This window comes from Mus musculus, chromosome 13 (assembly GCF_000001635.26).
Source record: "Mus musculus strain C57BL/6J chromosome 13, GRCm38.p6 C57BL/6J".
NCBI lineage: Eukaryota > Metazoa > Chordata > Mammalia > Rodentia > Muridae > Mus > Mus musculus.
In genome coordinates this window covers 108,426,578-108,449,986 of record NC_000079.6, presented here as the reverse complement: position 1 = coordinate 108,449,986, position 23,409 = coordinate 108,426,578, and the positions used below count along the sequence as shown (strand labels likewise).

Genomic DNA, 23,409 nt, shown 5'->3' with positions numbered 1-23,409 from the left:
CCCCCAGCTCCTCAGTCAGATGTCAGAAGAGAGGACTCCAGAGAAAGGAGTTGCTACAGAGGGAAGTAAGCCCAGCCTGGCCAAAGCAGATAAGTAAGTTTGTTCTAAATGGCTTCCTGGCCGAGGAGGGCCACATGCTCGCAGTCATATGGTGACCTGGAGAGTGTGTTAGAGATGCTTAACTCACTCTGAAGGAAAAGCTGCAGCATTTGCACAGTCACAAGAATCCTGTGCCTTCTTCTAATGCTATTTGGAATTGTGAAATAAATTTAGTCCTGTGCAGAAGAAGAAGAAAAAAATGTTGGATGCAATGGGAACTCTGAAAAGAGTTTTATTTAGCTCCTGAAAGATACATATTTCTTCCCCTGATCATGTGGTAACAATGTGAGCACTGAATGTGCTTGCTCACCACAGCTCCTTGTCCCTCAGGGGTGGGGAGAACAGCCTGGCTCAGGTTACTCTCAATGTCACGTTTAGCTGCTGATTAACTTCAGAATCTGTGAGCCCCGTTACTCCGGGACTCCAAGTGGACCGGTCCCTTCTTACTCCATGTCCCTAATTTTACCAAGGGACAGCATAAGACTCAAGTGACTTTCTTTTAAACACGTCTAGTTGGCAAAGGAGAGGAGCTCAAACCTCACTGATGGAGAGAAGATCCAGGGGAGGGGAGAGACACGGCAGCTTGAGCTTGAAATAACCTGCTGTGGGGAATCAAATGACGTGGGCAGCTTTTAAGATTTCAACAAGAAAGATGCCTAAGTAAAATACTTTTGGAAGTGAAGCTTTCCTGCTGTTATATATAGTGCCTGATAAATTAACTCTGTCGGATTTCTTATCTCTGCACCTCTTGCTACTAGAGGTTAAATATTGTGTGTGTGTGTGTGTGTGTGGTGTATACACACACACACACACACACACACACATATATATACACATGTTTAAAAGCAAAATCCAGCTGCAGTATTTTTACCTTAGCAAATTTTTATTTATAATCAAGACCACCCATTTTAGAAGTGAGACCTAGTCGTTTTGGCTTAGTGATTAAAACAAAGTGGAGGAGCACCCTCATAGAGCAGGGGGAGGGGGAGGGGATGGGGGTTTGTGGAGGGGAAACCGCAAAAGGGGGTAACATATGAAATGTAAATGATTCAGGGATTGTGACAGCGCATTTTGTAAGGTAGAATCTTACCTACTGCACTCCTCTTCCAAGCATAAATAGGGACTTTGGGACCCACTACCGACCTATGCTCCTGGAGGACTTTGCTCGATGACGACTGTGGTTTCCAAGGTCATCAGACTTCATAGAATTTTTCCCGAAAGGCATCTGCGGAAAAGGAACTTCGGGCTGGAATTTATTCTGTTTAGCATTTCTCCTGTTCCGTGCCAAAGGCTTTGCCAGTGGGAAAACTCGTAAAGGGCAATGTAAACACATCCGTGTTTGCCTTCTGAAACAGAAGTTAAACACTTGTGATATTGCCCATGCTAACCAATAAACCAAGCTGTTCTCACTGAAGAAAGTATCCTGAAAACCTGGGAAACAGACTGGGAGTAGGCCAGGCAACTCCAGGGTTTCTACATATAAGGGGGATGGAGAGAGAATCTATCTCCAAAAAGGAATAGGGATTTGCCATTTATTTTCTTTTTATTGTATGTATACAAAATGGTTTTTTGACTCATATATACATAGTAAAATGATTGCTACAACCAAGTAAATTGATATACCCCTCCATCTCACAACAGTGTGCCTGTGTGTGTGTGTGTGTGTGTGTGTGTGTGTGTGTGTGTGTGTATGTGTGTGTGTGTTGGTAAAAATACATAAAATCTCTCTTGGCAAATTTCTGATATAAAGTAAGGCTATTAACTCTAGTCTTTATGCTGCACACTGGCTACATTTTCTTCCTCCACAAGACTCAAAGTTGTACTCTTCGGTCCCTTGTCTTTCCATTTTCCCCATTTTCCTACTGTTTTTATATATTCAGAATTTGAGTTTCTTTGATTATTGCCTATGATGAGTGATGCTGTGGTGGCCATGAAGGCATCAGTCTCATGGGCAGCGACTGATTGCATGTATGACTTGATAGAGAGGCTGCTGGCTCATGTAGTTTGAATGGTCATTTCTTTATGAACAATCAGCCTACCCATCAATAGCATACAAGGATTCACTCTTCTCTGTATCCTTGCCCACATTTGCTACCACTTACCTGGTTTTATGTGGTAGCCATTCTAGCAACTCATATGTAGTGATCTGCAGGCCCCTGATAGTTTCTGATGTTGGCTATATTTTTTTTCTATACCTTTTCTAAGGGAATTTCCATGCAGCTGTATCTTCAAGCATTCGCTCAAACAGCATGTTGGTTGGCAACCTCTTAGATTTCATCAGGAAAGCATCAGCTCCAGCCTAGTGGAACTGAAATGGTTAAAGCTTCCAGCTCCAACCGCTCCTGCCCCCTCCACTGCAGGGAGAAAGTGCCTCACACAGGGTCAAACCTTGGGAATAGGTAAAAAGCTGATGCCTGAGAGTTCTTTGCCTTCTATAAGAGTTCCTTGTCTTCCTAAGGTATTTCATCCCTGGGAGCTTCTAAGCACACAGCTAAGCTCGGGGGTTGGGGGGGGGGGGGTCCCTGCTGCAATTCAAGTAAACCATTCTACACTCACCGCTGGTATCTTTGGGTTTTGGTTCTGTTTGTTGTTTTTTTTTTTAAACCTTGTCTCTATATCTTAAGCTGGATTCATAAAATTAAAAATGGCAAACTGCTTTTTTAAAGAGACAACACCATGAGTGTTACAAAGTCTGCCAGTTAGACAAGAGACTACAATGACGAAAGCACTGCCTGCTCATCTTCCAGGCTCGCTGAGATTGGTCCCCTGAGAACTTCTCAAGCTGCCTGCCTGCCCCATGCATAACAGTAGATGTGCCGGTTGTTCATGTAAAATTTGTATGTGACAACCCATCTGATGCAGATTCCAAAGACAGTGAATGGTGTCTTCTTTGATTTGAAATAGCTCACTGCACCAGCATCAGGTAACAGTTTAACCCTCTAACATTTCTCACTGATGCTATGAATAAAACTTCTTCCTGGCGATTTTCATTCTCCCATGTGAGTATCAGCATCAGCTTCCTGGCCACGTGAATCTTTATTGTGTCATACCATGGACTGGGGGGGGGGGGGTCTCCATGTATTAATTTTTTATTTTTTGCATCTAGGCACCCTGCTCTGTTCTCTTGCTATAGCTCTAGCAGTGAGCTAATTCTCTGCAATCTTCTAAGCACAGTGATATTATTTCCATACATGTCTATTTTTTACCACTATTTGTTCTCTTATCCACAAGAAAATTGGCCAGAATCTTAAATCAGTGTTAAACAATGTACGCGCTGTGTTTTTCCTCATTAGCTGTGAACGCTTCCGTTATTTGTCCCATCAGCGGGAGCTTCTTTTGGCTTAAGACAAAATATTTTTTTTAATTATGAAATTATAGATTCGGTTCTGGTTTGTGGTCTGTTCTTTTTTTCTTTTTTTCTTAATCAATAACGGACTTTATGTTTCCAATAATAACCATTTTTCTGCAACCATGGTTTGTCTGTGTGGCTTTACTCTTTAGATGCTAGTACTGTAAATTATTTCAATACATTTCCTAATAGTAAGCATTCTTTCCTTTGAAATTAATCTCCCGTGACTTGGTCCTGCTGAGGAGACAATACCATGAATGGCACAAAATTCGCAAATGATACAAGAAATTGTTCTTTTGCTGATGCTCTGAAATCTAAAAGCCAGATGACATTTTGTGGGAGATCGTTGCATTGATAAAATCAGGAAACATTGATCTGTGGTTTTTCTTTCTTTCCTTCTTATTGGCATTATTTGCTCTTCAGTAGACTCTATCAACAATATAATTTCAATTTCACATAAAGAAGTCAGAAGATTTTCATTTCTTACAAGTTTTTTTTAAATCACTGCAGTGTTTAACATGTTTGATTCATTAAAGTTTCAAAGAGCTCCCTGCACAAATATCTATGCCTGGTAATCATGGGGAAACTAAAACTCTCTCTCTCTCTCTCTCTCTCTCTCTCTCTCTCTCTCTCTCTCTCTCCTCTCTTCCTCCCTCCCTCCCTCCCTTCCTTCCTCCCTCTTCTCCCCCTCTCCCTCCTCTCTTCCTTTCTCTTTCTGTCTCTCACTCTCTCTCTCCTTCTATTTCTTTCAATTAATATTTTATTTTCAAGATCTCCTGTGACCAGCCCTAGAATCCTGCCCTAAGAACTATGTATCTTATCCATATTTCTGCATTTATCTATGTATTATTGAACAAATCACTCTCCCATAATCACTTTTAAATTCCTCCATCTGTGTCTATTTCTTCATTATTTTGCATCATCTACTTCTGCTTTGCTCATTTTAAAATCTAATGTGTCTCACGATTATTCACAGTACCAACAAGTGGGTGCAATCCAGGTGTCTACAAAAACAGAATATCTGAGTAACATGTGACTCAGGCAGGACTGAGTGTATGCTCCATAACAGAGCTTTTGAAAAAGGCCATAGGTTCATTCCTCAGCACAACACATATGTGCTGAGACACAGACACACTCAAACACACAAACACACACAAACACACTCAAACACACTCAAACACACTCAAACACTCAAACACACAAACACACACACAGTGTTGCATATACAAAAAAACATACAATGGAATATCACTCGGATGTTAGAATAACTAAAGAACTGATATAATCTATGACATGGAACAGTTTTGAAAACAACACTAAATAAAATAAGCCAAGGACAAATATTAGTGCACTTATGTGAAACACCTGCTTTGGCAAATTCATTGAGATAAAGAGTATATCAGAGGTTCCCAGGTCCGAGGATAGAGAGATAGAGAGCTTTTGTATCTCTTCTGCATGGTAACAACTGCCCAATACTGCACATACAATTAATGTCACCAAATTATATACTTCAAATATTATGATGAAAAATTTAGGTTACATGTTTTTACCACCACCACAAAAAAAGGAATACTACAAGAACTAAGTGTAGCAAATGTCTTCCTTACATGATTCTCTAGAGACAAGACTTAGCCTCCCCAGTTCTGCCATTTTAATGACTTTCTGTTTTTGTCTCCCTCTGTGTATTCCTGTTGTCTTCGCAGAGTTTATAATTTGACCTTCTTCACTGTTCATTTCTAATATTACATGAACATTAATTTTGACATAATTTTAACTTCTTGGTGGTAGTTTTTTAAAAAGTGGTGAGAGTTTCATTCAAGAGAAGTCCTTTCCTCCATACCTCTTGTTCTTTGGTGTCAAGGTATCTCATATAGAATCTGAGCCTGCTTCCTCTTCATTAATCATACTTAGGTTTAATGTGTTCTTCCTGGCCCTCAGAGATGGCTCATCTTCCAGGCCATCACTTCTCTCTGGCTCTAGGAGAAAACCACAGGACAGAATTAGCATTCACCATGTGGTTTTACTCTCTAGCCAACAGAGACGGGCTGCTATGGATGGATACACCATCCTTCATACCATCTCCGCAGGATGCATTCCTTCATGTTTGCAATTTCGTTTCTTGTGAGGTCAAATGGAGCCCAGGAACATTGCAGTAAGCCAATGCTTTTCCTCAGTTTCCAAAGAAGTGGTTGGTTTGCTCTCAGCATTTGATGCTTAAGGATATAGTTCTCAGCCACCTATGTCTGAGATGTTTACACACAAATGCATCTTCTCTGGGTCTTTCTGTACCCATATTTGACCTTTATTGCAATGTCAGCCCTCTCCAGACATTATCACTTGAGACTTTGTTTGTTTGGTTTTTTTTTTTTTCCCCAAAGGTGATATCCATCTTTTTCTTTACATCTCCCTCATTTATTCCGGCAAGATTTGTGAGAAAAGGTAGAAGACATATTTTCAGTCTCTTCAGTCTGCTTTCTTAAATGCAAATTCCATTATTTACAAAAGTGGGTTTTAAAGTAGACAACTAAGAGCAGGGTTATAGGAGGAAAATGTCTTGTCAGAGAAATCTACATATCTGAAAATTAACCATGAAGCAGGTAGATTGCTTTTGCCTGGTTAGTTGGGCAGCAATTGGCATGCAGACTCTGTAAGCACACATTCATTTCTTTGAGAAACTCTGCTTCACTCCATCCTTGCCCATTGGTATCCATCAGTACCCACAGTGTGGTCCAGCATCACAGGATAGCTTGTTAGACATATAGTCTCAAGCCCCTCCCAACTCTAGACCCAGAATGGAAATCTGCATTTCAGCAAAAGTCCCAGAGGATTCATAGGCATGTAAAACTGTGAAAGTACCACTTTCCCCTACTAGAGTCCTGCTAGGCTCTATGGTTATCCTTCAATCAATCAATAAGCCTTTGCTGACTAGGCACATGAATGTGGATGAATTTATAATTTCTATCTGAGAGCATTTTTAGTGACACATAGTAATTTCCCAGTCTCCCACTAGCAGACGAAGCCATGTCTTCATCAACCTGGACTCCAGTACCAGTACTCTAATTGGCTCTACTTGACTGCCCCTAATCTTGACTTTGGGACACCAGAAGTGAAAGCATAAAGGAGGAAAGTAACAACATTACCAAAAACTCTTACGATTTCATCAGACTCTAGCCCCCCCATTGTCCTACACACCTGCAAAGGATACAACAAGATCCCCTTTCCTTAGTGTCGTTTCAGGAAATACGAACATGATTTCTGTCTGTACACCATACAGACATTAGAGCAGTCACACCACTCCATCCCACTCCCTGCCCACAGAGGACATGTTGCAAGATCCAGGTCCTTGTGAGAGGACCTGTGCTTCATCAGCATGCCATGCTCAGGCTATGCTAGAGACATGAAATTTCTCCAGTCAACTGCCCTTGCCAGGTGTAGCTACAATTACCATTGTCAATGTTGGAGGTATTGTGATGAGCCAAGGATGAAAGGTGATCATTTAAAACTGGTTTCCCTATGTGGGTCATCAAACCTTCACTAAATACAGTTTAAAATGAACATTTGCAATGTCAAAACAGAACATGATAATTCTAAAAATACACTCTTCTTTACTGTGAAAGTCTTCTCTAAAAACTCAAACACACAGGCAAAGCAATGATTTCATCTTTTCCGCCCTCATCCTGGGAAGCAATTTTTTCCCAAGGCACAAGGTTCAGCACACAGCAGGGAAGCAGCCAGACTAGTTAGCAGGACTTCCATGGATTCTCAGGGAGCTAACGGTAGGAAGTCAAGGAAAACTGGGCTATAGGAGGAACACATTCTCTCTGTGGGATCCTGTTCTGTACCAATCTAAGCAAATGACTCTTGTTAAATCTTCTAATACACACAGAGCACAAAGTGGTGGAAGAAGGGACTGTCATAGACTGCACTACATTGTACTCTATGATGTAATATGCTACAAATGAGAAATACACAAGGCAATGGCCAAGAAGGGGAAATAGATGTGACTGGATAATATTACACTCATTCAAGTATTGAAATATCATACCACACTCAAGAAACAAGCATAATTATATGTGTTATTTTAAAACTGAAGATTTTGAAAGATGGTAAAATCAACCAATGAAAAAGTCAACCTCCTCTGAAACATAAATTTACATGGAAGACTTTTTTTGAATGACCCTTCACTCTTTATGGGTTTAAAATCCCTAATCAAGACATCAGAATCTAAAATGCTTCAAAATAATAACTTGTCTTAGCATTAACATGATGTCACATGTAGGAAACTCCACATCAGATACCATTTATGACTGTGGTCAGAGTTCAAATACAAGCATAGCAAAAAATATCACGTAAGATTAGCCTCAGCGAGTATGAAAAAGGTAGACATGGAACACACAGGTTTCATATTTAAGTTTAGGTTCCATGTGTGCATATATTGTGACTTGTGAAAGTGCAAACATTTGTGGTCAGAAGCATTTCAGAGAAGGGAAGTTCATCTTGTACAGTCTAGAAAACAATTACACCAAGTTCATCAACAAAGCTCTTCCTTGGCATAGAGTCTACTTTGAAATTCAGTTGGTTAATGACGAATGGCCAACAAACCTTCATGAAGTCATCTGTTCTTCCCAACTCCTCTACCTTTTCCTTTTGAATTCACTATAACTCCCTGACACACACACACACACACACACAAACATGCACACGCACACACACACATTCACAAACACATTCATACTAAGGCCAAAGCATCCTTCATGGTGCCCAGTCCAGGAGTCAGTTCTGCTGTAGAGACAAATGACTGCATTCTTGAAAATCTCGCATTTTCAGTTTACATTTTTCTTACTCTTGTTAACTCATATTTTAAGGATTTATAACAAACTCCATATTTTAATTTGTGTATTTGTGTGTATTTGTACTAATTTTGATCATATTCAAACCCCCACTATCTCTACTAACTCTACCAGAGTCCATCTCCCAAGCTTCCTTCCAAATTCATCTTCAAATTCTTTGGTAATTTACAAGTTCTAATTAGTGCTTACCATATAGGTACGGTTGCAAGGCCATTCACATGGTTGACCTACCATGGACCATTAAAGAAACTGACTCTCACTCCCTCAAGAAGCCATCAGCTATTATTAGTTTCTCAGCTAGGGGTAGAGGCTTATGAGCCTCTAATTTCTTCTCCCAGAATTCCTCTCTCTTCTAGAAGATTCTCCCTCCACTTGCTGCCCAGCTATTGACCATCAGATCTTTATTATAGCCAACCAGATTAAGCCAATTCTAGATTGACCTAGGCAGATAACAACGAATAATCAAATATTTACAAAACATGAGACCAGTGATGAACCACAGAAATGGCAATACTAGACTCCTACCAGAATTTAGTTCTCTGCCGGTTCAGAATTAACCATTAAATATATAGACATACCTTCATACAATGTACCCACAGGGCATGATACAAAAGTCCCATTTATGACTGAGCTCTTCACAGACTTGTATTTTCTGCACTTATGTATGTGAGTCACTACATTAACTGCCATTCATTCCACAATGAAGCTTCTCTGATGAGGACTGGGAGCCTCACTAATCTGTGGTATGGGGATTTGGATTCAGAGGGCAGGTGAATACTATTTTAGAAAAGCAAAATAACAGTAATAGGTTACTTCCTGGAACCTATGAGCTCCCAAGTCAGGGGTTCTTAGTTTACGGTTTCAGCCATGCACTTCCTTTGACACGATGAGCCTTCCATTCAGCTTATGTTTAAGCCCTCATTCATTCTTGATTCTCTTCTTGCTTTGATAGGGACTCAACTATCATAGAAAATCAGAATTTGCTTGTGTGTGATCATGTGGTTCCCAAGTCTCCACTCCCCCACTTCTATTTCAAGAAAACTTGCGTTTTCCATTATCTTTATAGTGAAATGGGGGAGGGGGGGTGACAGAATAACACTCTCCTCCCGAGAAAATATGCGTTATCTTCAACAATTACTGCTGGCAAGTTCTCTTTTCCTGTTTTCTAAAAATAGTAATTAGATCTGAAGATGTGTTGCTATAAAACATTCTGTGTGGCACTTTCACTTGTTTCTCTTGTCTGTCTTAGAAAATATGGACCAATTTGTAACTGTTGAATAACTAGAGGAAACACAGTCATGCATAGAACAGCATGTTGATGCCTCTCAGGCTCTTTGGATGGTTCAGATATCACAAAAACACCACACACACACACACACACACACACACACACACACACACACACCCTTTAGCTGCTCTCTTGAAGCATCTTCCTCTCTGCGCACCTTGGTACTCTAACATTTGCACGTGAATAGGATGCACAGATTTTAAGTGAGATTCTTCACCTCCTAGTTAAAAGTCAATCCTTCAAATGACCCTATTTTCTCTTGCTGGCTTTGTTCTCATCTTGGATGATCACTAGGACATTGACTACCTGGATTTACATTACTATGTGCCTGCTTTTGAGTTTTACAAGTCCTTTATCCAATAGTCTTGAGTGCAGATGATGAAAAGCAACCCTACAAAGGTAAGGGATTGCCCAGGACCTTCAAGTACACAGAGAATCATTGGTGCAACATCAGGCACCATGGTAACTTAGTATCTTACATGTTACTTGATTTCTGGAATTTTATCTTCTGCCAGAGCGAACAGTGCATGGAGACCCCTCGGCTGTGCTCCCTGTTCCAATATGGTAAAGACATCTTCTGATGATCTTAAATACTGTGTGGAGTTTCTTAACCAGGTGTGGTGGTATGCCTATGATCTCAGTAAGGAAGAGTGAGGCAGAAGTGTCAAAGTTTTGAGGTCAACATGAGGTATAGAGTGAAACTGTGTTCTAATTTTTCTTTAACCTAATAATGGGGGAGAGTTTAAACGTAGTAGTTTGAAGTACAGTTCATTTTTCCATTTAAAGTAATCAGAGTTATTGCCTTGGAAAGAGTGATGGATACTCATTGATTTCTTAGCCCTGAGCACATTTCTGTTCTCAACTAAGATGAGCTTTCTCTGAGTTTGTTTTCTTCAAGGGAGTCCTCAAGACCTTCTTCTGTCACTTTTCCCAAAGCGATGCACTACAGGCTCTTTTCTAACAGAAAAAAAAAAAAAAACAAAGGGTAAGCTTCAGAATATAAACATTATCTGTGCCTAAATCTTCAGATTATTGTAATGAACATTTTTCCAGATTTATTGCCTACAAAACAGCTTCAAGGAAACATAAACATGCCTAATAATGGAGAGGCTCGCATTTCAAAGAAGCAATAATATGCCTATTTCTTCCCTATGGTTTGGACATAAGCCTGTCATTTTTGTCCCATGAGGTAAGGTTGAAAGTTAATTCTTTCACAATGCTGGAGATGGGCCTCCCAAGACTATCCCTGGCCACACCCATCAGAACTTTTATTGGCATCATTAATGCTTTATTGATTTGATTTATAAGCTCTTTCAGCTGCTCTTGCTTCCTCAAGGGCAGAGACAACTTTTAACCCTACTACACCTTACCCAAATTCACAATAATAAACAGAAAATAGTGGATCAGCAAACATTTCTTGTATTATTGTGGTTGAGTTTTCTTTTTTTTTAATATTTTTTATTATAACATATTTTCCTCAATTACATTTAGAATGCTATCCCAAAAGTCCCCCATACCCTCCCCACCCCCTACTTTCCTACCCACCCATTCCCATTTTTTGGCCCTGGCATTCCCCTGTACTGGGGCATATAAAGTTTGCATGTCCAATGGGCCTCTCTTTCCAGTGATGGCCGAGTAGGCCATCTTTTGATACATATGCAGCTAGAGACAAGAGCTCCGGGGTACTGGTTAGTTCATAATGTTGTTGCACCTACAGGGTTGCAGATCTCTTTAATTCCATGGATACTTTCTCTAGCTCCTCCATTGGGTTTTCTTAAGTTCCTTTTACACTACTTTCTTTTCGAGTTTCAGATGGTAAGCAAAACTGCCTTAACTTGGCCTGATCACACCATTTCATGTTCAGTATAAAGTAGAGAAGGAAGCATCCTTTTGTCTATCTTTTGTGGCACATACAAGTGTGGGTCCTTTCCACGATCTGTAAGTACATGGAATTTGGAATTCTGTGCAAAAAAGAAAAAAGAAAAAGAAAAAGAAAAAAAAAGAACTATTTTCCATTATGGTTACTAAAAATCCAATCCCAGTCATTTCCAGGCTACCATATCAATAGATTTATATTGTCCAACCTAGGTGCTTTGTTACATAGTAGATGGTTGTCACTCAAAGAGTAGCTGACTCTTCTAGAGCCTCTACCCCACCTGCAAGGCATTGACACATATCCAATCCACAGGCACTACTCTCCAGGGGTGCAGGACTCACCTCCTCTGTCCAACATCTCTCCTCCACTTCATCTTTCTTCCAGACCAGTTGTTCCAAAAGCAGAGATCTATGCAACGAAAGGGAAGGCACAGCACATCTCTCTACATAAAACCTTCTAGCCATCCTCAGCAAGTAAAGATGGGGAGTGAAGAGAGGAAAAAAAAAAGAGAGAGAAAAGTTACAGTTTTTTTCAAGGATTCTTATTTCAGAAAACAAGCTATTTTCACTGTTCATCATAACCACGTTTAAAGACAAGTACTACTCTAAGATGGTTCCATAAAAAAAAAAAAGAAAGAAAAATGATGAAATGTGGTTTGTTTCTTCTTCTTCTTCTTCTTCTTCTTCTTCTTCTTCTTCTTCTTCTTCTTCTTCTTCTTCTTCTTCTTCTTCTTCTTCTTCTTTTTCTTCTTCTTTTGTAAAGAATTAGGGCCAAGGAATAAGGGAGATGTGGGGCCAGGAGGATTCTATTTTAGTAGTATGAAATGCCGATCCTCTCCTACTTCACAGTTCTCAAAATAACCTGAACTATCTCCCTTTTTTGAAGTGGAAAATAGTTATGTTCATAATAAGCCTACCTTATCTTCTTCTGCTTCCGCACTGGTAACTTTCTTGACCTGGACTAGGAGTCACTGTGCTAAAACCAGAATTGGCTGACAGAACTCAGGATGGTTCCACATGTCTGCAAGATCTGAGAAAGAGCATGACACTTTGAGTGGGTTTTTTTTTAATCAAATATATCAATGAGAAAGTTAGACTTGAGAGGAGATGCAGGTCAGTGCACGCAGCCTTTCTCACCTTTGTGTTCTTCAACTTGCCAGCTGCTGTGCTGTCACCCCAGACAGTCATCACTCACTAGAATCTGCAAGTTTATACAACTTGGAAATCTTCTTAGCATAAAGTACATAAAAAACATTCTTTTTATTTATTAGAAATTTTCTTTATTTGCATTTCAATTGTTTCTCCTTTCCTAGTTTCCCCTTCGAAAACCCCATCTCCTCTCCCCCCTCCCCCTGATCACCAATCCACCCACTCCCACTTCCTGGCCCTGGCAGCCCCTTCTACTGGGGCATAGAACCTTCACAGAACCAATGGCCTCTCCTCCCATTAATGACCAACTAGGCCATCCTCTGCTACATATGCAGCTAGAGCTATGAGTCCCACCATGTGTTTTCTTTGATTGGTGTTTTAGTCCTAAGGAGCTCTGGAGACACTGGTTAGTTCATATTGTTATTCCTCTTATGGAGCTCCAAACCCCTTCAGTTCCTTGGATACTTTCTCTAGCTCCTTCATTGGGGACCCTGTGTTCCATCCAATGGATGGCTCTGAGCATTCACTTCTGTTATTTGTCAGGCACTAGCAGAGCCTCTCAGAAGACAGCTATATCAGGCTCCTGTTAGCAAGCTCTTGATGGCATCCACAATAGTGTCTGGCCTTGGTGGTTGTTTATGAGATGGATCCCCAGGTGGGGCAATCTCTGGATGGCCTTTCCTTCAGTCTCTGCTTTACACTTTGTCTCTGTAACTCCTTCCATGGGTGTTTTGTTCCCCCTTCTAAGGAGGACCAAAGTATCCACACTTTGGTCTTCCTTCTTCTTGAGTTTCATGCATGAAACACATTCTTAACCTCTAAAGATTTAACGACATTTTATTTTGTGTTTACTTTTTCCATGGGAGCCAAGAGAGAAATCTAACATGTCTGACACTTTTAAGAGATGAGCTTGTTTCATAATCTGAACCCAAATCAAACATCCAAAGTTCAAGAGAAAATGATTAAGAGGAAGTGGCTACAGTGTATTCATATATTCTCATTTCTTCAGATGATGGGGTTTAATATACAACATGCAATAGAGTATGTAAAGATATGCAGTTTTTAACTGGTAGGATTTTAATTAGTGAATGTTTCAAATGGACAGCTATTTTATGATGTATCAGTTAACAGGTAAGAAAGACAGTTGTGAGATGTTGTTTTTGGTTCATTCTTCCTCTGCATTTGCTTTAAAATTCGGTTCTTTATTCGCTGTCTTCAAGGAAGAGTGAGCAGACATAGAAAGGATACGAGGCCTAATTAGGCCTGGCATTTATTCCTGAAGAGTTGTTTGGGGGGGGGGTGTAAGAACTAAATCTTGAAAAATGTTTATAAACTATCTCAGCCCACTGTACCACCAGCTAGGGAGAGAGAAGTTCCTGAGGACAGAGGTGAGAAAAGAGGGGATATAGTGACATTCTGCACCCCCCTATCAAGGCACAGAAACAGGAAACCTCAAAGGCTCAGCCTCAGACATGGGGTACACACACAGTGGGAAAAACCACACAAGATAAGCATGCCATGCAGAGGGAACTCAAGGATGTCTCAGCAGCAGTCTTTGGGCATTAAGGACTAGAGCCAGAGGGGTAGTCAGTCATCTCAAATACTTAGCTGCAGAGAATCACACAAACTTCATGCCCAACATTAGCTACCTCTCTGGTCACTGGACTTAAAGTATAAAATGATGGAAAAGGTAGAGGCAAGCCTGACAGTACATATTCCTAATATGCCAGTAGAATGGGGGTTAGAAACAGTGAATTTAAAAGAGGGGGAAGTATTTGCATACAGATTTATACTCACTATGAAGAAAATACATAACCATTATAGTATTTGTATATATAAGCCAAGACACAGAGTAGGCATTACTAAGAATTTGTCTCCTTCGGTGCTGTTCGATCACAATGCCCACCATATCAGAAAGTTCACTACTTGGCAAATTATTACACAAACACATAAAAGCCAAAATGTGCTTATACACAATAAAGTGCTAAGAACAGTAGTTTTGACTTGTTTCAGTCTGTAATAGAGCTTATGGTTCTCATACAGATTTGTAGCCAGTCTACCAGAGCAGAAGGCAACATCAAGGCCAAAGTGGCATTTAACAAGTGTCATTCTTTGCCTTGAGTCAGCTTCATTTTTTAAGTCATCTGTTCATTTGGGGTAAAAGCTGCCCTGCAAGAAGAAATCACATGTCTTGTTCAGAGTCAAGCTAGATGGAGAGGTGGCAATCCTAAAGAGGCTGTGCTTATGAAGAAATGCTCCAAAAGTTGACTAATGGCTTCAGAATACTTGACACTCAGCCCTTCAGATAAACCTGAATAGTAGGGAAAGAAGTTTGTCTTGCTATCTCTAACATGTATTCTCTCTGGCTCCTGTGGTGTAGCCATGGAGATGTGTAGGACATGCAAAGACACTCACCCTACTGAGACTTCAAACAGCACTCCAGAAAATGAACCTTCATTGAACACCTCCCTGGCAGGCAGATTCTTGTGCATCTGGCTCCAGCAGTTGTTACAAGAACAGCAGGGTATATAATTGCTTGGAAGCTGTACTGCAGTTTAACAGACCTTTCTGCTATCTGGTGAGTTGATCCTAATTCTCTGAAGAGTTTTGAGTCTAACAAGGTGCGGTGACATGGCCGCCTAATCAAAACCAGCCTGGTCTACATAGCAAGACCCTGACTCCAAAATATAAATAAATATTATATCCAAATTCATCCTTACAAATTTGTAGCTACACTTTACATGTTATATTACCTTTTCCCTGGTCATATTATAGATACAGGTCCAGCTCCTGACTGATAAGGAGTTAGTATTACTGAAAACATGGGATTGTGGGCTTCTGTCGGTTGTGTCATTAGATTCAAGAAATGTTGAGCTCATTACTAGGAAGGGGGGAGAGAGAGAGAGAGAGGAGGATATACTTTTGCTTGTATAGGTACATGCGAACATAGTGAAAGAGAAGGAAGGATGTTTTAAATTTTTGCTTCAAACAATTGAGAAGAACTAGACCATTTGAAATCTGTAGGTAGACCAATAGGCTAAAAACTCATACTAGTTGAAATTTCAATTTTGACTTTGAAATCTATAGGCCAGGCTAGAAACTGATTGAGACCCCCACACATTATCTAGAGTAATCACTTTCACTCAGAATCAACAAAAGGCCTTATCAAAACACTTCAGTCAATATTTAATAAAATCACTAGGGACTGCAGGTCTACTATCTTGACATAGAAAACTAACCATCACGGGATACTACCAACCATTTGATGCACTAGCATCATAATTAATTATGCTACCACATATACTAAGTTCAACAAATTTATGTTGCAAAAAAGTGTTGCAATTGGAAGGTGAGTGGACATGGTGCTTGCCTATGGTGAATGTAATGGTAATCACAAGGAAGATGGGGTTGATGACGTTTAGTTAGTGTCCACAAAACGAAATGGATAAGGCAGTGTTCTTAACACTGTTTGGGCAGAGTTTTAATTAATTCTAGAAAGATTCATTTTCTTTCTCTTTCTCTCTTTCTTTTTTCTTTCTTTCTTTCTTTCTTCCTTTCTTTCTTTCTATCTCTTATAACCACACACTTATTTTGACAAAAAAAAAATCAGAGTTAAAATTTAATAATGTAGAACAGCTAATTTTTCATTTCACTTTACTCTCTCCAAAATCTCTGTATCAAAATGATGTACTTACATGGAAAGAATGGATCCCTGATATGATGAATGAGAACTGATTACATTTAAATAAAACCAACCATCCACAAGTAACTCTGAGTCTTCCTTACCAAGAGGATTAGGCTTCTCTCGCCATTAGCCCAAGGAGAACAAGATTTCCTTGCAAAACAAACAAAATGCCTATAAAATCATACAAGGAAGCTGTTTTGAGAAGGCTAGTCACACATTCTCATTAAGACCATTTACTATTATAACTACTTTTTATAGCCACTTGGTCACAATGCTGGGCTGAAATTTTCAACATGCTCCAGAGACTCAGGGGGAAAAAAAATTTATTCATCAAATGCATTTCAAGATTTACTATAAATGTTGACAGAAAGCTGAGGGATGTTGATGGAACTAGTCACTGAGTATATTTGAACAAGGTTGGAGCAAGGTGGACTAGACTATGACATTAGGTAGATTTATCAATTAGGCATATTTACTAAAGATTCTTGATTTAATGTGCTGGCTTCATCTTCTAGGGAGGCTTACAGTTATGGAGTTGGTTGATTAAATAATCAATCAGAGCCTACAAAAACTTAGAAAGGTAGAAATGGTGTAAAAGAATTATATACAATCTACACACCTACGCACCCAATTATATGCCTCAAGAATGCCGACATACACCAATCATCGTGTGCTTATAGTGGGAAACTCTTCCTTATCCCACATATTCATTTTTCAGTTTCTCAATAACAAATGTCTGTGAAACTGAACCCTAAGAAATTCTTAGTATTCCAAACATCATTGTGTGCTATGAAAGACACAAGACTTGTAAATCATGATATTTTTCACAGAAGGCCTAGAGAGAGATCTCAGTAGTAAAGAATACTTTTGGCTCTTGGAGAGAGGGAGAGAGAGAGAGAGACAGAGAGACAGAGAGAGACAGAGACAGAGAGAGACAGAGACAGAGAGAGACAGAGACAGAGACAGAGACAGAGAGATGAATGTACATACATAAAAATAAATCATATAAAAAACGTTCAGATGGATGTCTTAGGGTTTTCACTGCTGTGATAAAATGTAGTCTCCCCTCCCCCAGCCTGAAACCTGCTTGCTCAGGGGTGGAGCTTCCTGCTCATTCGTTCTGCCACGCCCACTGCTGGAACCTGCCGCTTTGCTGTTTGGAGCCACACAGGTGCTCACCTTTCTACTGGACCTGAGATTATTCGGCGGGAATCGGGTCCCCTCCCCCTTCCTTCATAACTGAGTGTTTTAACAGTAAAATTTGAGCTTTGATCAGAATAACTGTCTTGGCTACATTTCTTTCTCTCGCCACCTAGCCCCTCTTCTCTTCCAGGTTTCCAAAATGCCTTTCCAGGCTAGAACCCAGGTTGTGGTCTGCTGGCCGGACACAACAATAAAACACCGTCACCAAAAGCAACTTGGGAAGGAAAGAATTTGGTTTTTTGTTTGTTTGTTTTTTGGTTGTTGGTTTTTTTTTTTTTTTTTTTTTTTTTTCCAGCTTCCAATTTCAGGCAACAGTCCATCACTGAGGGAAGTCAGGGCAGAAATCTGGAGGCAGGGACTGAAGCAGAAGTCAGGAAAGAATGCTGCTTACTAGCTTGCTCACCATGGCTTGTTCAGCCTGCTTTCTTTTACCATACAAAACCTTGTCTCAGGGTGGCACTGTGCCCATTGGTCTGGGTCCTTCCATATCAATCGTTAATCAAGAAAATGTCATATGCTTGGCATGGTTTTAAATGTCAACCTGTTGCAGTTTAGAACCATCTAGGAAGACAGTCTCGGTGAAGGGATTTCTTAGATCAGATTGGGTGGCAAACCTGGCTAGAGATAATTGTGGCCGCACTGAATGTGGCCAGCACCATTTTATGTGAGTGAAGAAAGCTGGCTGAGAACAAGCATGCAGAGAGCACAGGTGTGTGTGGTTCTTTTGGCTTTTGACCATGGATATGATTGTGACTAGCTACTTGTATTCCTACCTTGACATTTCCAAAATGATGAACTGTAACTGAGGATTGTAAATGAAATCAACTCCTTTCTCCCCTTGGGGGGAAAAAAAGAAAGGAAGGAAGGAAGGAAGGGAGAGAGAGAGAGAAAGGGAGGGATGAACAAAAAAGGAAGGAAAGAAATAAAGGAAGGAAGGAAGGAAGGGAGGGAGGGAGGGAGGGAGGGAGGGAGGGGAGGGGAGGGGAGGGGAGGAGAGGGGAGGGAGGGAGGGAGGGAGGGAAGGGAGGGAGGGAGGGGAGGGAGGGAGGGGAGGGAGGGAGGGAGGGAGGAAGGAAGGAAGGAAGGAAGGAAGGAAGGAAGGAAGGAAGGAAGGGAGGGAGGGAGGAAGCAACTAAGCAAGAAAGCAAATATGTGCCCATACAGACTTGCCTCCGTGCTGATCTAATGTAGGTGTTTCCTCAATTGATTTCCTCTTTCCAGAAAACTCTACCTTGTGTCAGGTTGACAAAAAACTATTCAGTCATCTTCAGTTCATTGGAAACCTATGTATTTCCTTTTCCTAGGTTCAGTCATGGGAAAATTACAGAGAGCTGTGATCCCAGACATCAGGGATGTCAGCTAAAGCCACCACACTATGAAATCACAAAGTCTCTGCTTCTGAGGTTTTGTCAGTGCTATGGGAGCCATTGTAATTAATGCCCTCAGCACCAACATTCTTCCCAGCAGATGCAGAAATACATTACTGTGCTTTTTTATACTCAATTTATCACTCTTGTGGTTAGTCATAATTTACTAGTTTATACTTCTTTGTGTCATACCTTCCCTGTCAAGTTCCTGTAATGATTCTGTCCTCTCACTGGATACTGACTGATAGAGAATCCCTTGGAAAAGATTCCTCCTTAGAAAGTTCACATTTTTCCCACAAGTACACTGATAATAGTAGTGTTACAGTGTCTTGCAGAACTTCTCACAAAGTAGGCAGCTAGTAATGATGGGTCACAATGTTTTTTGCCAAAAATATATCCCTATAAACTGTGTGTTTTATGAGGCAGTCACTAAGTGGGAACCTTCATGTGTGGCTGGTGAGACTGTAAAACTGTCTTGAGAGTTGCTCAAAATTTTAAGCATAGAGCTGCCGTATCACCTTGAAATCCTGCTTCCAAAAACACACCCACACAAACAAGAAGTGTGAAAATGCAAGCCACAGGAAAATGCACTCATAAATATTTACAGCAGGATTCATAGACAAGGCAGGAGAAACACTCAGGTGATGAACAGAGACATAAAAAGTAGTTGTGCACATAAAGTGAAATGCTTAGCAATAGGAAGATGAGCCATGAACACATTACAGTAAGTGAATGAAACCTAAACTATCCCAAAAGACCACATAGTGTATGCAGCAGGCATTCACTTATATAGTGTCATACATGGGTGTCAAGAGCAGGCAGTTCTATCGGAAGTTGACAGGTGGTTGTCTAAGGCTGGAGACAAAAGGGGGGTGGGGGTAGAAATAGAGCATCCTTCCAATGAGTACAGGGTCTCTTTTAGGGTGTCACTTGTTCTATAACTAGATTGTAGTGATGTTTGCACAATGCTCTGAGTGTACTAAGCTGAGTAAATGTACTCTGAGCATATATGAGTATATGTGGATTATAACTCCATAAAATTGCCTTTAAAAGGTAGTTTTGAATATCGCCTCTGGTTCATGAAATATTCCTAACTGGTACTTAAATACAACCAAGATTTTTGCCCAGTGAAGTCACAAAATCTTTACTGAAAAAAAAAAAAGAGAGAGAGAGGTTTTTCTGTGTATGTCAGCTGTGTTGTCTTTGTTTTTAGTGAAAGTTGTTTAAAGAGAGATAGGAGAGGTTAGTGGACTATTTTTCTCAGATGCCCTATAATAGGCTAGCTAGCTGCTATGTGAGAGTGCCTGCGGGCTGTTCCTTGTTGAGTGTGACTTAATGTGCAATGATTACAAAGCAATGGGAAAGGCAGTCTCACTGGAGGTCATAAGCAGTAGCACGTGATGGGAATGCCAAGGGCTGTCTGGATTCTCTGTCTGGAAACAGGGGGCTGAGTTCTCCAGCACACCTTCATCTCCCTGGGTCCTTTATCCTCAGGGGTAAACCCTGCTGAAGCAGGTGGTCTCTGCAGGTCTTTAAGACAATAACTTCTGTGAACCTGAGACTTCATCATGTATGTGTCTATAATTCTTCCATTGGTGCTCAGAGTGGAGACGAGTATGGCTGAGAGCTAAGCAAATTTTGCATATGGAAACACAATGTTCAGGCTGAATGCTGAAGACTGGTGATTAATACTATCAAGTACAGCCAGGAGAACAGGCCCTTGGCAGTCAGCAGGCAGCTCTTCTTTAGGAACGTGGACACATTAAAGCCAGAGAAAAATGAGTGTCAAAAAACAGCGGATGCTTCAAAAACGAAGACCTTTGCGTGAGGTTACATCATCATTATTACAGCCATTAACTACATGCAGTGCCATTTTTAAACTAAGAATGGTAAGAACTATTCTACTTCAATACAGACTTCTGTAGAGTTATTCTTATGGGGCGGGGGGGGGGGGGGGGGGTGGACAGCAACCTGAAAATAATTGAATTCTTTATATGCTTTTTTTTTCCACGTTGCTCATCTATTCGTTTTCTCCCTGAGGACATCATGAAGTGTTGTAGCTCAGGAGACATGCGCAAGAGGCATCCGCTTCCTTTCTCATACTTCTTCTGGATGCAGGGAGAGTCCCCAGAGGGGTTTTCCATCACGACTCCCAGTGTACAAGCTAAATCTAATTCTAATTGCTACTTACATTAGCTAAGCTCACAATTTAAATCATAGTGATGACATTTTATTGAGGCAGGGGAAATTGCTTAAGCAAATTTCTGTTTACTTGAATGAATTGTAGCCTAGACTCAAGGATGTTAAGGCTGAATCAGAGTCCTGGAAATTTCACCTCCTTTAGTTTACATTGTATGTAAAATAGTTAGGTAGTTAAAATCAGATAAAGAAAATCGTTGGCTTTCATATGAATAGTATAAAATATAAATTGTCTTAAATGAATACAATAAATTCTAATATATTTAAATATATTACTATAAATGTATATATAGAATATTTGTTACAGATAGACACTTTAGATACTATTAGATATAGATATAAAATAATAGATGCATGAATACTGTTTTAAATTCAAAGACTTTCAAGAAGATGCACTCCCAGAAGGTAAGACAGACCACAGCCACTTAAAACGAAACTAAGAAACAACAAAACAGTTCTTGTTGATTAGCTGCTGGGCACAGTCTAGACGCTTCCCTCCCTGGAATTGTAGCTGAATACTCTTTAATCACCATGTCAAATGACAATGACATTTTTCTCTAAAAGAGCTAATTAGAAAGCCTTTCTAGTGTTTGTTGTATGTTCTACTTGATCCTCAGTAAATACTATAGGGTCATGACTGTGGAGAAGTCATTCAACATCATTTAATGAAAATAACCTCAACACAAGTTCTAACAAACAACGCCAGTAATTATTGAAATAAATGACTTGGTTGGAATTCAGCTATGACTGGCCTTATGGCTTTTCTGTTGACTGCACAAATCAAGTTTTCTATTCTCTGTCATATTTGTAAGATAAAAATGAATATGACTTTATTGTTATATGTGGAATATAGGCTCCTTTGTGGGGTAATGAGTCTCAAAATGTTTGTTTTCAGGTAACATTTATAGAATTTTTAAATGTAATTTTCTAGTATTTCTTTCAAAGTATTATATTTACATTATTCTCAACCTTCCCTCATCCCCCTCCAACTCCTTCCATGTCCCCACTCTCTCTCTCAAAGTCATGACCACTTAATTATTGGTAGAAATATATACATATGTACAACACTCACACACACTGCTGAGTACATTTCGTGTTGCTCTTATGTACACGTGTTCAAGGCTGACCCCTTTAGATTGACTCATCTTTGGTGGGGGTGGGTCATGCCTGGAGAATACATCGGCCATTGGTTGCCTGTATCTTTTCCTTTAAAGGCTGCATTTTCTTTCTTTGTTCTGTTTTTCTTTCATGTCCTGTTAGAGAAAGTTTTTGTTCCTCATAAAAGCCTGCCTCTGTCTTCAAGTTTATTGTGATAGACCTTAGTGATCTTGATCCTTGCCCCTGACTTCATTGTTTCAACGTCCCGTTCTGAGCTCCCATTGTAACAGAAGCAACGAGTTTTGATGTTTTGAAGCTTCTGCTGGTTTCTTGGTATTGTGCGAATGGTTTGGGTTTTTTTTTTTTTTTTTTTTTTTTTGGACAGGGTAAATACTATAATCATTTCATGTGCAGGTTTGTGTCTGAGTTCCTGTTTTCGGTTTGTTTGGACATATAACAGGAAAATATAGTTAACTTCTTGAGGAATTTCCAAAGAATCTTGCAGCTCAAGCCTGGCATCCTTTCAAACGGCCACAGAAGATAAAGAATAGTGAGGGAGAGGGTGTCCGAGTGGGAGATGGGAGAATGGAATATCCTAGATGAACTCCTCAGTGGTTCTTAGCCCTGGCTTCCCACGCAACCAGCCCAGGTAACTCTGCAAGTGACAGTGAAATACGATGAGAGAATCTGGTTAAAACAGAACTTTAGAATGCACATTCCTCCACTAAGCATCTTCCCCCAAACCTCCCATGCAACACCCTTGCAGTCCCTGTGCTGGAAGCAGCACCCTTGCAGTCTCTGTGCCCAGCCCCATCTGCTATATATTACTTCCTCTGGCTTTGTGGAGACCAGGTGAGAAAGTGTCACTGTGAACCATTTGAATGACTCAATTAGCATGTTAAAAATATTTTTAATCAAAACAACAGTCATATTTCATCAGGAAATATCATTCTATTATGTCTCCAATAAAACACAATACCGAGGCAGCATTATCAAAGCTTCATAAGGTTAAAAAAAAAAATCACTTCAGTCGCTGTACACATAATGTACACAGAGGCGTGCTTCTTGTTTTAAAATAAGAAGTAAAGCTGACTGTCTGAAACTGTAGGACACAAAGTCCTTTAAATAAAAACTAAAGTCAAACTTTCTCATGGCTGCTGCTGCGCTTCTGTTGCAGCAGAAAAATAAACCCTGAAATAAAGAAAGAATACGTAAGTCTGAAGACGGCCACAGGCCACAGCAGTAAG

The 23,409-nt window shown here is 40.1% G+C and overlaps 1 long non-coding RNA gene across 5 annotated transcripts; it reads right to left on the bottom strand.

Annotated features, from left to right (window-relative positions):
* Nucleotides 1-1,089: 1,089 nt before the first annotated feature.
* Nucleotides 1,090-12,729, bottom strand: Gm32450. 5 transcript variants are annotated; one of them, XR_873945.1, is made up of 6 exons: nt 12,599-12,729; nt 12,379-12,491; nt 11,804-11,927; nt 11,302-11,547; nt 5,289-10,543; nt 1,090-1,324 (listed from the first exon to the last, which is right to left on the bottom strand). It is a non-coding gene; the product is annotated as a predicted gene, 32450 (long non-coding RNA). The 5 variants fall into 5 exon arrangements; XR_873946.1 differs by lacking the exon at nt 1,090-1,324 and having other exon boundaries at nt 4,184-5,424; nt 5,525-10,543; XR_382886.2 differs by lacking the exon at nt 1,090-1,324 and having other exon boundaries at nt 4,184-10,543.
* Nucleotides 12,730-23,409: the final 10,680 nt, after the last annotated feature.